This window comes from Planococcus citri, chromosome 5 (assembly GCF_950023065.1).
Source record: "Planococcus citri chromosome 5, ihPlaCitr1.1, whole genome shotgun sequence".
Lineage (NCBI taxonomy): Eukaryota > Metazoa > Arthropoda > Insecta > Hemiptera > Pseudococcidae > Planococcus > Planococcus citri.
Window position 1 is genome coordinate 48,747,218 of NC_088681.1, and position 18,641 is coordinate 48,765,858.

Genomic DNA, 18,641 nt, shown 5'->3' on the forward strand with positions numbered 1-18,641 from the left:
TTTTTTTTCTTTCTCAAAACATGAATTTTTGAAAGCTTTTGGCCTTTCTAGTTGCTTCACTCGGACTCGTTTAATTTTTTTTCAAGTTCGAATTTTGAAAAAAAATCATCATACAAATTTTAATTTTTAAAACTAAAGTAACAAATTGTTTTTATACCAATTTTCGAGAGCTTTTGCGGTCGCTTTGCTTGATCCTGTTTTCTTTTTCACTTTTGAATTTTTCAAAAAAATCTTCATTCGAATTTTAAAATTTTGAAGCAAAAATAATGAACTTCTTACAAGTAACTCATCACATACTGATTTTTGAGGGCTTTAGTCCTCGCTTCGCCAGGATACCTTTCAAATAACAAAATTGATATTTTATCTCTTACTTACATATTTTACTTTAAAACTCGTTTTTTATTTCGCAAAAATTGGAATATTTTAGCTTCCAAAAAACCGAGAAAATGGGTAGTTGAAATTTGATTAAAATATTTTGTTCATATCAATCTTACGACCTTGTAATTTTGATATTCAATCTACGACGTTCACCAGGCAACAAAAACATTCTTCAGAAAAATAATTTATAATGAAGTTTTTTGAAATTTTATAGCTCAGAATTTAATATGGCATAAAATTAACTTGCTTTTAAATTTTTTGGGCTTTAATAATTTTTGATAAGTGCAATAATGTTGAACCTTTTCATAAAAATGATCAAAGGAGTCTTTCAGGGAAGGCGGCCCGGCCACAGTTCGGCGCTTTACTAAGTATAGAGGTAAGTAACTAAGTATCAAAAGCATTTTTGGAAAAGTTTAATGACTTTTGTACATACAAACTGAAAGGACAAATTGTGGCACATTTTTATTGAGAATGTAGAAATATGAAAAATGAAAAAATTATCTGTTTTTTAAACTTGATGTTTAGAGCTGGGATTTTTATGCAGAAATACACATACACTGAAAGAAATGATTTTCAAAACGCTTTATTCAGTCCCGAAATTGATGTAATGGTTACTGCACAGTACAGTAATTTTCAAATTACCTCATTTTGATGTAATGATTACATAGTTTAAATCACAGAATGCATCAAACAATGGAATGAGTACATCGCCAGGATGGATTTATTGCATCACAAGTTTCTCTGTATGAGAATGTAGTGAGTACTGTTAGCGCAGTACTCAGTGCATCGTTTTTGTAAATCAGTGCATCAATAACTGGTAAGCATTCTCAAACAGTGACAAACCTATAAATACTTCAATGGCCTGAATCAAATATTCTACTCGCGGCCATGTCGTTAAGTGCAGGTAGTTAGGAACGAAAGGTCCCAGGTTCGAATCCCCGTTAGGTCGGAAAATTTTCGTAGAAAAATAAGGTCTTGAAAAATTCGTTACAGTGAGGATTATATAGATGTGCGGAGAAACTTGAAATTGATAGTACCTAACCCCCCCACTTTTTAAATATTGTTGAATAAAAGCGATGTAATGGTTACCGCTTTTCTGTGTAATAGTTACTTCTCTAAATATGTACTGATTAATGCGTTTCATTCCTATACCAAAATTACCGCGTTTTAATGCACTGAGTGCATCGTTTTGATGTAACTATTACTGTTTATTTCTTTCAGTGTATATGATGAAAATATGCAATAGGTATTTTATGCAATTTTTTCACCCAAAATATGCAAAAATGTGCAAAAATTTCAGTTTGAGTAACGTATCCCCGAAAAGAATTTTTCAAGCTGAAAAACATAAAAACTCTTAATTCAACACAAAATGAACCCAGTGATCAAAAAATACATTTTTCTATTTAAAAATTAGGCAAAAAAAAGGTCATTTATAAATTCATAAATTATTTCTGGGAAAAATTTTCTTGATGCTATTTTTTAACATATTGCGATTATTTGAACAAAAAAAGCCTTAAAAATCTCAATTTTTGCAAAATTTCCGTTAATATGCAAAAAATACCAGAGAATAATGCTCAAATATTCAAAAATAATGCTGAAATATGTAATTTATTCTGAAATATTCAAAATGTACAAAATTATATTTGGTTTATTCGTTGCTTACGAAATTTCATGATTCGTGAAGATCTTATCAAATAATCACTTTTTCTGGTCCATAGAAAAATATACAAAGCGTAAAAATCCCAGCTTCACTGATGTCCTATGGATCTTCTTTTAGAGATAAAGAACGCCTGGTATACCTCCTCATCTTGATCTCTTTTTGTTGTTCGAAGAATGTTCATTTTGATTTACTAAAATTGAATCATTTACAATATTAATGTGTGAGCAATAGTCGATCAAGAACTTTTCACCTTGAGGGCAAGTGTTCGTAAAATATTGACACTGGATAAGACTGCATGAGCCAAACGAGAGTAATTCCGCAATACCAAAGGGTACACTTTCAGCATGACCACACTTTCGGTCCGTTGAGTTCGGCATAGAAATATACAGGGTGTCTTTTTTATGACGCAACCCAGGGCAACACTGATACGCATGCGCAAAATACGTGGTAAGAAGTAAAGCTCTTTAATACAAGTATGGAAATAGATTATGCTCTCAAGAAAGTCTTAGCATTTTACGTATGTATTACGTACTGCGCATGGCAGGTTGGTGTCGTCACGCGGTGGAGGTGGGTGGAGCAACCAATGGAGTGCAACGTTGTACGTGAACAGCTGATTTGATGCTTGCTCGCGCACTGCGCAGTACGTAAAACTTACGTAAAATCCTATGACTTTCTTAAGAGTATAATCTATTTCCATACTTGTATTAAAGAGCTTTAGTAAGAAGCAGGTCTAACTAGTCAGCGGGAAGAAGGGAGATCATAGAAACACAACCGGCGCGGCGGTATCGTTGGTGAGACGCTTCGGTAGTCGGTACACGAGTTGATACGCAACGTGGTGGAGATATGTTTACTGCAGAACAGCATTATTTTCGTTCTGTATCATATAAAAAAATTATTGAAAGGTTTCAAACCAAGTTTTTGGAAGTGAGGGTGTCAAATAATACTACAACTAAACGTTTGGTGGATAATTTTCGCGAAAAAAATTTCCAACGATTGAAGTCCTCATACAACGAATTACTGAAAAAATCAACGCTATCACTACAGATCAGCTAAAACTTGTATTTCAAAACTTTATGAAGCGGGTGGTTCTATGCAGAGGGCAGACGTCGTATCATTTCCAACAGTTTTTACAAGATTTCAAGTAGATATATGCGTTTTAAAAATTTTTAGTTTTTTTAGGTTGCGTCATAAAAAAGACACTCTGTATAAGTGTCTTGACGCGCTTTGATTGACCAGTACCAAGGCATATAGTAGACAGAAAATGATACAGATGATATCTGCAATAATGAAATAAATGACTGTGAATGAAAATTGATCCATAGGTGTATTTTGAGGTGATTTCTCATCGCAGGCCTTACCCCATTTTCTATGATTTGTCCCGTCCAGGCCAGTACATGAGAAACATTGGCCAGCCTGCAATAACCTGGTATGCAATACCCTTCAATCTGACACAGAAAATCATATCCATCTGGTTCGACGATATTGATACAGCCAAGGTGCCAAGGTTAATGTTGAAGATTTGAATTTCGACATAAAATTATTGTAATGATCAGAATGATCATCAATACTCACCGATATGATGACATAAGGTTGAACCACTTGAATGAAAAAATTGACTGGTATCGCTGTCGTGCAAAACATCTCGACGAATCCTCTAAAATCTTCAATTACCCTGGTATGAAAAAATTCTCGTGTTTGCAATCAATTTCTCCTGCTTTTACACTATGTTTATTATGCCTATACTTACTCTGTAATTCGTTTGTAATCATTCACATTTCTTCTCAAAATCTCTCCAAATTGCCTATTCCATCTTTTGGGGATCTCGTATCCTTGTTCCACTTCCTCATATAAACCACGCATTTGCACTGCGATCCTATCATGTAAAAGTAACATCTCATTATGGCAAGTGATACCCCAAAATATGATGAAATTCGTCATCGCCAACCATTCCAAAGAGAACAAAGAGTAATACGAAGAAATAACAACGAAGCTGGCTAAAAACCACTCGATGCAACCGTATTCGTGAACATTGGGTAACGGTAAAATATAATAAATCGGATCTTTGAGCTTTTCATCTTCATAAAATAACACAACATCTAGAAAAGGCGCAAATCCATAGATAACGCTCATTGCAAAAATCACCAAACTGTTGCAAATCAACATCCATTTAACGCTGATTCGAAGGTTTCGCTTTATCCCTCGTGTTCGAGACTTGTGTTCCAAAATTTCATCAACACCCCTGATCATCGACTCGATACTACGTTGATGGTAGTATAAAACTTTTGGAAAAGTTACCACTAAATTGATACAAGTTGTTACCGCTTATTACAGTCAGCTGAAGAATGTAGTTTTGTCTCGTATCGTACAAAAAGTATCCCAGCAAGATGGCGAACGCAGTTGTCAATCCGCTACAGTTTAACAGCAACCAGAAGTATTTCATTTGAGGATGAATCTTGTCACTGAAGTAGAATTTGCCGCAGAAACAGCACAGCAAGTAGAGTTGATTGGCTGTTGTTGTCTTGTAACCGAACATGTTCTCTTTTCCTTGCATTTGCTTGATGATTCGCCAGAATTCGCGTAGAAGTTGGATCATTTTAGAGGTGTGATTCGAATCGAAATGGTTTCAGAGATAGGACTGGAATGAACCACTTTTCAAGGTTACCATTTAATCAATTTTTGTAAAAAGTATAGGTCGTTATTTCCAGGAAGAAAACAAATTGTTTTTTCAGGGAAATCCTTGGCGTTTTATGACTAATTAGGTATCTAGGTAACTTTTGGTTGTACCAATGAGTTAATTAGGAGGTTCGAAAGATATCGCCTACATAATGTTATTCCTTTTTTACATTTCTTTGTGCGTAGGAAAAAAATCCAACTTCATCGTGCCTGCTGAAAGGCTCTACAATTAATTTTTTTTTCCAAGAAAAGTTTTTCCAACTTTTTAAAAACCATAAGATAATAATTGGCTTTCAACAAAGTATCAACTCCCTGTTTTTTCAAAGTAAATCAAAAGTAGACTTGGAAAAGAATTTCAAAAGCCAACATTCAACAATGCATTTAATTTAGATTTCATGCAAATTATAAAAGAATTAAATAGCCCTACTTACATGCAAATTTATGTATTACAAACAGAAAGTAGGTAGTAACTTATGAGCAAAATGAAACAGATGAAGAGTGATATTCCAAAACTTGCTTTGTCCATTTTTATCAAAGTTGAGTTTTCAGCGGTACCTGGTAGATGAAGTATTAACTCACATTCCTACATCATCAACCTACCAAAATGAGGTGTTGCACTCACCTAAATAGCCAAATTACTAAAAATTAAAAAAAAAATAATGTTCCAAAACGTGCTTTGTTCATTTTTATTGAAATTTTTTTCAGCAGTATTTAGTGGATGAAGTGTATACCTACACTCCTACTTCATAAATCCACCCAAATAAAGTGTTAAACTCGCCTAAAAAGCCGATTTACCCGTTTAAAGGGAAACTGTTTTCCCTCTTTCCTGAAAAGTTGTGAAAATGGACAAAGCGAGTTTTGGAATATCACTCTTCAGATAAAGAACTTTGTAAATTGAAGAAACTTATTGTTAGATACGTTCGAAAGTCAATCTACGCAAGAGATTGACACTCGATAATATGCTGTTGATCAAACGAGCATAATTCTTCAAAACTAAGGAATAAACTTTGAACGTCAATAAATTTTGTGTCCGTTGTGTCTGATACAGAAATAGGTGCACATCTTTACGAGCATCGATTGTGTAGTACCATGGAGTAGCATATACTGAGAATGATATCGCAGATGTCTATATTTTTGAAAAATAGTATCAAAGAATTATTCTGAAGTACATACACGTCTTTTATGAGTTTTATCTGTACAAAAATCAATTTTACCCCATTTTCCAAGATTTGTCCAATCCAGTATACCAAAAACATAGGCCATCCAGCTGTGACAAAGAATGATATACCCTTCAGTCTGATTGTAAATGGCATATCCATCTGCGAGGCAAAATCGAGATTTTTCATTGCAAATTTAGCAAATAATTCAACAAGCATTAGTTTTACCCACATGCATTAATTGGAATAGGTAAGTATACTTACAGATACCACAGTATAGAGTTGAACTACTTGTATGAGAAATATTACTGGGATTGCTGTTGATCCGAATAATTCGACAAACCCACGATAGTTTTCAATGGCTCTGAAATGACAAACATTCAAAATCAGGTTTTTACTGATATTTTTTTTCGGAATAGGTAGGTAAATTTTATTTTTACAAGAATAGAATATTTTGATTTTTTTTGCAACAAATAACTTGAATGATTTTTGAATTTCATTGTGAAAAAAATGAAAATAGGAACCCAAAAAATATTGACTCAGAAATTTCACCACTCACATGGTGACTTCCAGTGAATCTTTCACCAGAAGTTACCAGGATTCACTAATGAGTCACCAGCCATTCAAAAAAGTTTTCAAAGGGTTGGAGGACATTCGGGTGGTTTTTTCACCGCCATAAAAAAAAAACAAAAAACTAACTAGGTGACTTCAGATGAATTTGTCACCAAGAAGTCACCAGGATTCACCAATGGGTCACCCAGACATTTGAAAAAAATGTCAAGGGTCATGAGGACATTCTGGTGAATTCTTTGTGCATGTAATTATTAAAAATCTTATGTGCAATTATCAACAGTACACGCCAAGTACTGGGGAACTACCAGTTATTAGCCAAGTTAACAGATCATGCACCCCATCTGTTAACAGAATCAAAAAGCTGAAACTGGTTCGAGCGTCTATAGAGGTCAACACTGAGGAGCTTAGGGTCTCTAAACTACCCTGCTAGCTCCAAGGTGCTTGTGTAAATGTCATTAGTAAGCAACCTGGCAACTATTAGTGGAAGCTTGAATAAATTTCCATGAGATACGTCATCAACGTGATAGAGGCAACACCAACATAAAGAATGTTAGCCCAAATACCCAATTCGGCATAAGGGTACATGTTTATTTGTACGCAATACCACCTCAAGTGGTTATACAACTCGATGATGATGGCATTTTCTGCACTGCAGAAAAAAATTTCTGCTGAAAAACATGCTACAAGAATATTTTGTAGCGTATTTTCGTTCCATAAGGCCGCTACGCTTTTAAATTAAGTGGCGTATTTCCACACATCAAAAGAAACCAGTTACAAAATATGCTACGAGAATGTTTCATAGCGTATTTATTTGTGTACTCGCTGAAAAACGCCAGTAAATGTGGTATTTTACGCATATGTCTTAGCTTAGCATATAAGAAATGTATTCTCTTGATATCATCTGCCCTGATGGTTAGGGTATGAGAGATCACGCCCTCTAATCCAAAGACCCGAGTTCACTCCCCGGCTGAGCCAAAAAAATTTTTGTAAACCAACAGCAATGGCAGATTTTTATGCTTAGGGGCAGTAAAACCAAATACCCGCTGATTAACCCATACAACAATGACAATGCTAATTTTGATGTGAATGTTGACCCATCCACATCCGTCACTTTTGGATGCCACATGTCGATGTGAATTTCGGCCCTGTGTCGAGCTAATTGTCGATGTAATTGTCAACTGATGTTGATCTGCATTTGTGTCGACAATTGGCTCGACACAGGGTTGAAATTCACATCGACATGTGGCTTCCAAAAGTGACGGATGTGGATGGATCGACATTCACATCAAAATTTATGTCAACCTCCTGCTTCATAAAATTATAAAATTTGAGTTTAAAAATTTTAATTTTTTTTCCAAAAATTATTTCCTCTGATGTGGCTATTATTGCTCCTGTTGAAAACAGCATCCATGCAAAGTCCACTTCTGAAGAAGTACAGACAAAAAGTCTGTATACTCAAAAAGTTGAACAGAAATTCCTTATATCAAAGATGGTGCAATACTTTATCTAAGAGCACTAAACTAATCCATTTTTTCATGTCGACATGTTGATGTTAATGTTGATGTGAAATTCGACATCAACAAATGTCCATAATATCAACATCATATCATCTACAACTCCAAACTGTGGAAAAGTGAATAATTTCATCAATGCCCTAAAAAATTTGTTTTCCTCATTGAACAAGATCATATTTTTGAATGTTTACTAAACTTTTAAACACTAAAACAGAACTTTCAATTCTGAAAAATTGGTCAACATAGTTGTAGATGTAAATTTCGAGCATCAAATTTTACATCTACGTGTTGAGATGGCATGTCGAGGTATCAGAAATAATGAGAAAATTTCGAAAATTCTCATTTAGGTAACTAGCTTTTGTATGGACAGAAGATTCCTACTAAATAATTAACTGATCACTTTTCCATCATTATGTTGAAAAAAAACGTAGTCGATGTAAATGTTGACGTCGACAATTGTTGTGCAAGAATGGACAGATATGAATTGGCATAAAGTGTTGGAATTCCAGCCAACGTTTTTATGTCGCTTAAGGACAGCTTTTCACCCAACTGGGTGACTTCTGGTGAATCTGTCACCAAGAAGTCATCAGAATTCACCAAGGAGTCACCAGCCATTCAAAAAAAATTTCCAGGGTCATGAGGACATTCTTGTGATTTTCTCTAAATGAATTCACCTAAAAAGAAGTCAAAAACTCACTTGGTGCCTTCCGGTGAATCTTTCACCAGAAGTCACCAGAATTCACCAAGGAGTCAACAGGCATTCAAAAAAATTTCCAAAGACTCTGAGGACATTCTGGTGGTTTTTTCACCAAGATTTTGGCATAAAATAGACAATAAACCAACTTGGTGACTTCAGGTGAATCTGTCACCAAGAAGTCACCAGGATTTATCAAGTGGCCACCCAGACATTTGAAAAAAATTTCGAAGGTCCTAAGAACATCCTGGTGGGGTTTTCACCAACGATTAGTCTTAACAAAGGCAATAAACTCACTTGGTAACTTCTGGCAAATCTATCACCTTGAAGTCACCAGAATTCACCAAGGACTCATAACACATTCGAAAAAATATGTGGGGTCATGAGTACATCCTGTTAGTTTTTTCACCGTAAATTGGCCTAAAAAAAGTCAAAAACACATTTGGTGACTTCTGGTGAATCTGTCACCTAGTACTTACCAAGATTCACCTGGGAGTCGCCAGACATTCAAAAAAAAATTCCAAGGACTGAGGACATTCTGGCGGGGTTTTCACCAACAATTTGCCATAAAAAGACAAGGAACTCATTTGGTGACTTCTGGTGAATCTGTCACCAAAAAGTCACCAAGATTCAATGAAGGAGTCACCTCACATTCAAAAAAAATTTCAAAGGCCCTGAGGACATACTTGTGGTTCATTCACTTACAATTCGCCATAAAAAAGACAAAAAACCCATTAGTGACTTCTGGCGAATCCGTCACCAAGAAGTCACCAGGATTCACCAATAGGTCACCCAAACATTCGGAAAAAATGTCTAGGGTGATGAGAACGTTCCAGTGATTTTTTCATCATGAATTTCCGGTGAATCTCTCACCAGAAGTCACCAGGATTCACCAAGGAGTCACCAGGCATTCAAGAGAATTTCCAAAGACTCTGAGGACATTCTGGTGGGGATTTCACCAACAATTCGCCATAAAATAAACAAAAAACCCATTTGGTGACTTCTGGCAAATCTGTCACCAAGAAGTCACCATGGATTCACGAAGGAGTCGCCAGACATTCAAAAAAATTCCAAAGACTCTGAGGACATTCTGGTCGTTTATTCGCTAACAATTTGCCATAAAATAGGCAAAAAAACCCATTTGGTGACTTCTGGTGAAGTGGCGAATCTGTCACTAAGAAGTCCCTAGGATTCACGAAGGAGTCACCAGACATTCAAAAAATTTTCAGAGGCTCTGAGGTCATTCTGGTGGTTTTTTCACCAACTGCCAGAAGTGGGAGCCAAATGCGAACGACAACAAACTTGAAAAAAAATCTAACAACGGTTCTTGGTTTTGATTTTTTCCACAACTTTTTTCACTCCTCTCCACTCTCTTACCAAAATTCGAACATTCTTGAATTTCGAGTCAAGGTCATCTCCATCTCAAATCCCTTCAACCCAACACCAAACCAAAATATGTAAGTAGGTACATATAGTAATATTGTAATACATACCTCGATATTTTATCGAAAATATCCACATAACGTTTCAAAATACACTTGAATTTCACATCCATCTTGTACGAATGCTTATACTCCTCCTCGAAACAACCACTCCACATATCCATCTCCGCAGCCAACCGATCGTACACGACGATCATCTCATTATGGCACGTAACACCCCAAAACAATATGAAATTTATCATCGCTATCCATTCGAGGGCAAATATCGAATAAAACGACGATACGAGAGCTGCGTTGGCCGAGAACAAGCTCGTCGAACCGTGTTCGTGAATGTTGGGTAAAGGCAGCGTATAATACATTGCATTCTTGACCTTTTCATCTTCGTAAAAAATCATCACATCGAGATAAGGAATTACACCATAAATGCAGTTCATTGCTAGGGTCACGCAACAATTATACACCAGCATTGTATTCACGTTGATCTTCATCTCCTCTTTTCCCCTGCCCTTTCGAGTACTTGCACCAGCATTAAATTGCCGGCTGTGGCTACGAGTATTATGGTCGCTTCTGGCCGATGATCTTGCACGCAGAATATCGTCAATTACTTGTATAGCTGCCTCGATACCGCGTCGATTGCGATAGGAAATTATCGGAAATACGACTACTATATTGGTAGAAGTGCCCAAAGCGTATAATATGGTTAATCTTTGTATTAACTCTTGCCTGGTATCGTACAAGAAGTAAATTAAGCCTATGGCGTAAGCTATCGAAAGTCCACTCACGTTTACAATCAACCAAAAGTACTTGGTGGCTGGGTGCACTTTGTCGGTGAAATAGATCTTGCCGCAGAGACAATAGAGTAAGTAGAGTTGATTCGCTGAAGTGCTCTGGTACCCGAAGTAGTTTTCTCGACCGAGGATTTGTCGGATGAATTTCCAAAATTCACGAGCTATTATCAAAGGTGTCACGGTTGTTTGAAATGTTGTACTCATAGCTCGATTTCTTGTTCAATTCACTTCTATGTATTCTTGTTGATGAAGTTTTGAAACAAATAAAATACCTACCTAGATATTGTGTTTTGGAGTAGAATGTGACGTCTTGTTGTGACACTATTTTGTATAGAACTATTTAAATATTTCTTGAGGGTGTTATCGGTGTCGTAACGAGGGAAGTTCGTGTAAATATTGTATACCTAATTTGGGACTAAAGTTTGAAACAAAATTTTAAAAAAGTTATTTTCAAATCAAAAGTCTTGAAACTTTGGGGTGATTTTTTGTCTTGAAAAATGTACCTGGTTATAACTTCATTAGAATAACGTGAAAAATTTATTTTTTTGATGGCTAGGCCTAATTATTGGGAAATAAGAATTATTCAAACACTAAAAAAGTTTATGACTGATGCCATTTAATTATGTAGAATTCAACGAGAACTGAGAAGCCGACACGATATGAAGAGGGTTACTTTGAGAACGTTCTGGTTATCTGTGGAATTGGTTCGAATAAACTCTAAATTTTCTAACCAAAAGATAAGAAGTAAAAACATTTATTAGTTTTGTACAATAGGTAGGTATTGAAAGTGTTTTCTCCATAGATATGCTATCAACGGTATTTTTAGTCCGAAAACAGCTCTGTATAAGTTTTTGGAATATTTACAAATATTTCTACGATGAAACACAACGCTATTCAATCCTTTATTAATTTCGATGTGATAAGAGCCCATATTATGTTTCATAAGAATCCTTACGACGAATTGTAAGATACTAGAAGTAAGCACAAACCGAACTCCTATATGCCTATGCGAGCTTAAGAAGATTCCTGTCTTTTAAAATGTACCTACCTAAATTATAATACAGGTTTAAGGGTTACGATCACATTCCATGGTGTAAATAAATATTCAAAAACGTTTTCTCGAATCAAATGTCACTTTTTTAAAAGTACTTACCTACTTTGAATTAGAGTAGGTAGGTAGGTATCTAGGAATACAGTAGCATGTATCCAATTACAAATACCTTCCTCTTTCTGACAGTTTCTAAACAAACTCAAACTTTTATTTGAATCATCAACTTTTGCACTCTTTCAATATTATTTCATGCATTTTTTCGAAATTTTTAATGATTTTTTTCATTTTTTTAATTTTCTAGCAGTTTTTTGCTTAAAAGGTAGGTACCTACTTCAAACTTTTAATAATGATTTTTCTCAATTTTCGTGTAAATTTAAGTATCAAACTTTTATGAATTTTAAGGTTAAGCCACAGTTACAGAATTTCATACGCAATCATAATCGTGTTTTAATAATTTTTACACAATTTCTTTAATGTTTTAGCAAAAAAAAAAAGACAGAACAAACGTTTTTCTTTAAACTGTTAGATCCTCGTGTGTTTTAAACGTGTTTTAAACATGTTTTAAATACGTGTTTTAAACACGTTTTTAACACAAATTCATTTGTTTTGGATTTCGTTTTTCAGATATCCAATCATCAACTTTTAAGATGCGACGTCATAAAATATCTATAAGGCTCAAGAAATATTAAAAAGTTGAAATCAAAACACAAAATTTGCCTTTAAAAAAAGTGTAGGAAGAAGAATGAAAATCTAAAAATTCAGTTCCTTCAACTTCACTACTTTTTCAACGTGTTTTTTAGAGGAAATTGAAGTTGAAAAAAAAACTTGTTTAACAAAAAAAAAAAAGCATTTTAAACCGATTTTTGTCTTCTGTTTTAAACTGACAACACTGTTTTAATGATATTATAATTTGAAACCCAGTTTTGAAGTAATTTTTAGCCATTTTTATAATCATTTTTATTTAATTTTGATCAGTATATTTTAAATAGTTTTTTAAACCATTATATACTTACTTTCAACTAAATTTTTACATTTTTTTTTTTTTTTAGAAATTTCAAACAGATTTGTTGATTTTTTGGTGCAATTTTCACAATTTGGTTGCTAATGGTTTCTAATTAATTGTTGCTTAAGTTGACAGTATTATTATTGGTGAATTGGTAATGTTCGTCATTTTTTTCACAATTTTGAACAATTTCCAACAATTTCCTCGTAATTTTTATCTGGCAACTTGAACTTTTTACTTTGGTAATATTTTGTGCAATTTTTGCATCATCTTGCACGAATGCATCATTTTTTACCCAACATTTTCACGCCGAATTTTGTCAATTTTTTGTGACTTTTGAGAAGTATTTGATATCCATAAACGATTTTACACAAGTTTTGCAACGGTTTCGTTATTTGTTAATTTTTTGTTCAATTTTTACAGTATTTCACATCATCTTTTTTTCTTTTTTTGATCAGTTTTCCGGCAAATGTGATCGTCGTAAATTTATAACAAGTTTCACCAAATTTTACTCATTTTTATGCTGGTATTTCACAGATTTCTTCTCAACTTTCAACAATTTTTACACACTCATTATTAATCTTCCATTGATTTTTTGGTCCAATTTTGGTTTATTTCACAGAATTTTTTTATGTTTTTTTCCAGCAATTTCTCGGAAGTGTAATCTAATTTTACATAAAATTTCCTCATTCTTCATGCAATTTCACGCAATTTTAATGGCAGTTTACCTACATTTTTTTCGTGATTTTTAGAGATTTTTTTCAGCAAACTGGTCTATTGTTCTTTTGAGGGGGGGGGGGGGTCATTTTATTGTAGTTTTTCTGATATCTTTTGCATTTTCATCGTCGGTTTAATGCAGCTTTTTTGAGCACATTCATTTTAGAAAATTTTTCACAACATTGGACAGCATCTTATCAATATTTATCACAGCTTTGCTTAATTTTCACAGAATTTTTGATGACCTTTTTTTTGTAAAATTTCTCCAAAATTTTGGCATTTTGCAGCATTTTTGTAGTCATTTTTGCAAGTTGTTTTAAACAATTTTTACGAAACTTGTAAGGTATTAATTTAGCCCATTTTTGGTCATTTTTTTTGCTTTTGCATTTTTTCACTCAATTTGATTGCATTTATTATCATCATCATTTTTTTTACTACATACAAGTAGGTAATTTTAGTGATTTCTACCAAATTTTTGCAATATTTTGTAAAATTTAATGTTACCTTTTTTCTTCAAGCATGTTCAACAGTTTTCATGCAGAGTTGATTTCTTGAAAATTTTAAACAATTTTTAATGCAATTTCATCAGTTTATTTTTTTTTGCATTTTGTCAGTTTTTTCCAATTTTTAGGTACCATTTTTGAGTAATTTTGTACTAATTTTTGGTGATTTCTCGCATTTCCAAAATAATTACAGGTTCTTTTAATTCATTTACAATTTTTCATTTCACAAATTTCAACAGCAAAGAGCATTGGAGTATGCAAGGGATCATGCAGAAGAAATGATTTTGTAACGCCATCTTAAGTGGATCGAAATAGGGTAGGCAACTATACTTGAACGTGGTATTCAAAAAAACTGGCTTAATACAACACAACATTAAATTTCTTCACGACGATTTCAATGTTCATCTGAAAAGCGACCTTCTTTCTTTCTCTTTTTTTTTTGCAGAAAAGTTATGCCTAATAGGCACATACTTTTATAGCTACCTACTCGTATTAATGGTTAAATCCGGACCTTTTCTTGTGACCTACTTACATAACATGAGTTTTTGACACAGCAATAACAATTTATACCTACGCTATTTTATTTTTGGTTTTTCTATTTTGTGCCTGTACCTTTTTTAAAAAGTTATATTTTATTTATTCAAGATAGGTACTTAAAACTCGATGAAAATTTTTTCACGGAAATGATTGAGTAAAATGTTGGTTGTTGATGATACATTTATATGTCTTGGCTGGCGTACATTTTATTCTACGAGTACTTGGTTGTTTTGTTATGTCCTTGGAAATAATTTGATCGAAATGGTTGAATTATTGGAGAAATTTTGCGAAAGTATAATTATGATAAAATTTTATTCATGTGTTATCTAACTTTAATGTTGACTTTGATGAGTAATTCATTGTTGTTTTTCAACACTTAAAGGATACCTTCCTCAAACTAATTTGTATTTATTTTTTGCTTTGTTTTAGGTGAGTACTTCATCGCCATTTAAAGATATGCGTAGATCTGTAAATAGATCTTAGGATGACTGGTGCTATCCAATCGAGAAAAATGTTTTGGTTCTTTTTGAGAAATAATTCTTTTCATCAAAATAACGCATAATAATAATGATCAACAACTCAGGTATTTGATGTTTATTTTTTCAAAATCACATAAATTAATAAATGAAAATTAATATTTCTAAGTAAGCCTACGTAAAATATTAACGCTAGATAAAACAGAATGTACTAAACGCGAGTAATTTCTCAACAGCAGAGGATATACTTTGCACATGAATAAATTCTCCGACTTTTGAGTCTGGCTTAGAAAAATTTGAACGTCTTTTCGCACCCAGACTGAACGATACCACGGACTGCAGTAGATTGAAAATGATACCGCAGACACCTGTTGTAAAAAAAAATACGTTCCATTGTAGATACTTCAATTTAAAAACTTTACCAATACGTGTTAGTAAGCAAGAATTACCGCATTTTCCAATATTTCTCCCACCCAGTATAGCAAGGACATGGGCCAAAACGCCCCCAAAAAGAATGAAATACCTTTCAGTTGAACTGGCAAAGGCATATCTGTCTGGATCATGGTTTTAATGGTGTGATTATTTTTCAAATTCGATGACTTTTTCAAGTATTAATAAGAAAAACCTTTTGAATTGATGCTGTTCGATTTGAACGAAACCAAGCTAGCTCGAAAGAGCATGTCTTGAACCCCCCTCCCCTCCCCTCCCCTCCCCTCCCCATAATTTCAGGTTTAACGTTCATTTTTAAATTTTTGGCAAATTTTTAAAAATTTGAAAAAATTAAAAAAATTTAGGGGTGATCTTTAAACTTTTTTTTGTAAAATTTGATTTTTTTTTAGCAAAGCGAACCAATGTGAACAACTCCTTCAATTCTAATTCCCATACATCAACAACTAGATACTAGTTTTGGGCAATTGTGGAGCCTCCAGCGATTTTTAAATTTTCTCTAGAAATTTTAAATCGACCTGGAAAGATTAAAAAAAAACTTTAGGGCCCATAACTTTGGTCGGTGCTTGTTGGGCACCTTCTCGAACATTTTAGATGGTTACTGTAAAATTCGAAGATTGTGAATTCAGAGTAAATTTTCAACCAATTTGTAAATTCCAAAAAAAATGAAAAAATGAAAAAGATCAAATCGTCCTTGAAAACAGCTTTTTTAAATTTTCAAAAATTCACCAAAAATTCACTTGAAGGTTCGAAATTCTGGTTGTAGGGATCTGAGCACATCCTCTTTCGATCTAGCTTGGTTTCGTTCAAATCGAAGCTTGCCATTTAAAAAGGTGGGACATTAAACTTACCGAAGTTATCAGGTAGAGAGTTGCCACTTGGATCAAAAAATTCACCGGAATTGTAAACGTACACAATACTTGAGCTAGTCCTCGAAAATGATCTATTGCCCTGGAACCAATCTGGTTTAAGATTTTTGTACCCATTTTATTCACTCAAAAACACGAATTACTTTTCTAATTACTTTTTGATGGTTCTGAAATATTCCATATCTTGGATCAAAACACGCTCAAAATCTCGATCCCATCTTCGCCTCGTTCGTCCTTCATTTCGAACATTCTTCAACTTATCCATCTTATATTCGAATCGATCCCTGAACCGAATCATCTCGTTATGACACGTAGCCCCCCACAATGATATCATAGTCACCCCAGCAATCCACTGCAACCAATACAACGGCGAAGCGAACACAAGCAAGGGACAATTAGCCGCAAACATTCCAGCAGACCCGTTCATTTCAACATTAGGCAAAGGAAACGGATAATACTTGTAATTCTTGACCTTTTTCTCCTCGTAGAATAACACCACGTCCAATATACACGGAAAACTATCGATGAACATCAACACATAAGCGGTACAGAAATTAGACGTTATCACTTTTTGTACCTGGATTAGTTGTTTTTGAGCTTCCGCCACCGTCATCGTTTGGCTGATATCGTCAATCGTTTGAATCATATTTTCGACATCTTTCCGATAATAGTACAATATGGCTGGAAATAGGATACCTATATCTATCGACATACCCATCGCGTTCGAAATATCCAGCAATTTTCGCACATCGTGATTCCGATCGTAGAGTAAACAAGCCAATCCCGTCGTGTACGATACCAAAATTCCGCATAGATTGATCGCGAACCATAAATATTTAACCGAATTGTCCACCTTATCGCTGAAGTAAATTTTTCCACTGATGCAGTATAATAAATAAAGCTGGTTGGCTGCGGTGCTCTTATATCCGAATATATTCTCGGTTCCTCTCATCTGTCTGATTACTTTGGTGAGTTTTTCCATTAGCACGATGATCTTCGGGGTAGATCACAAACTCTCAGAATGGATTTGAAATTTGAATCGAACGATTTGCGCCTTAGTCCGTATCTCTGAATTATTCCACGCGGAAGTATGAAAAAAAGACCACGTATCGTGGTGCAAATGCAAAATACTAAAATGAGTAGTTTAAATAAAAAAAGTATTTTTAGGCATTGCATTCAAAGGCCTTCTAGCAGGGATTTGTAAAAGTTACCGACACGCCTTTTTCCACCCTTACAAAAAAAAAGCCTCCTTCTTTCTTTCTCTTTTTTTTTTGCAGAAAAGTTATGCCTAATAGGCACATACTTTTATAGCTACCTACTCGTATTAATGGTTAAATCCGGACCTTTTCTTGTGACCTACTTACATAACATGAGTTTTTGACACAGCAATAACAATTTATACCTACGCTATTTTATTTTTGGTTTTTCTATTTTGTGCCTGTACCTTTTTTAAAAAGTTATATTTTATTTATTCAAGATAGGTACTTAAAACTCGATGAAAATTTTTTCACGGAAATGATTGAGTAAAATGTTGGTTGTTGATGATACATTTATATGTCTTGGCTGGCGTACATTTTATTCTACGAGTACTTGGTTGTTTTGTTATGTCCTTGGAAATAATTTGATCGAAATGGTTGAATTATTGGAGAAATTTTGCGAAAGTATAATTATGATAAAATTTTATTCATGTGTTATCTAACTTTAATGTTGACTTTGATGAGTAATTCATTGTTGTTTTTCAACACTTAAAGGATACCTTCCTCAAACTAATTTGTATTTATTTTTTGCTTTGTTTTAGGTGAGTACTTCATCGCCATTTAAAGATATGCGTAGATCTGTAAATAGATCTTAGGATGACTGGTGCTATCCAATCGAGAAAAATGTTTTGGTTCTTTTTGAGAAATAATTCTTTTCATCAAAATAACGCATAATAATAATGATCAACAACTCAGGTATTTGATGTTTATTTTTTCAAAATCACATAAATTAATAAATGAAAATTAATATTTCTAAGTAAGCCTGCGTAAAATATTAACGCTAGATAAAACAGAATGTACTAAACGCGAGTAATTTCTCAACAGCAGAGGATATACTTTGCACATGAATAAATTCTCCGACTTTTGAGTCTGGCTTAGAAAAATTTGAACGTCTTTTCGCAC

At 34.0% G+C, this 18,641-nt stretch overlaps 1 protein-coding gene across 3 annotated transcripts in view; it reads left to right on the plus strand.

Annotated features, from left to right (window-relative positions):
* LOC135847116 (mucin-5AC-like) overlaps positions 1 to 18,641 on the plus strand; it is a 321,695-nt gene that overhangs the window by 107,479 nt on the left and 195,575 nt on the right. The window contains exon 1 of one of the 3 annotated variants that reach the window (XM_065366537.1): positions 18,337 to 18,434. The exons of the other annotated variants lie outside the window; for them this stretch is intronic. The gene's annotated coding sequence lies outside the window, so the exon portion shown is untranslated. Of the gene's footprint in view, positions 1 to 18,336; positions 18,435 to 18,641 lie in introns of those variants that run through there. 3 annotated transcript variants of the gene reach the window in all.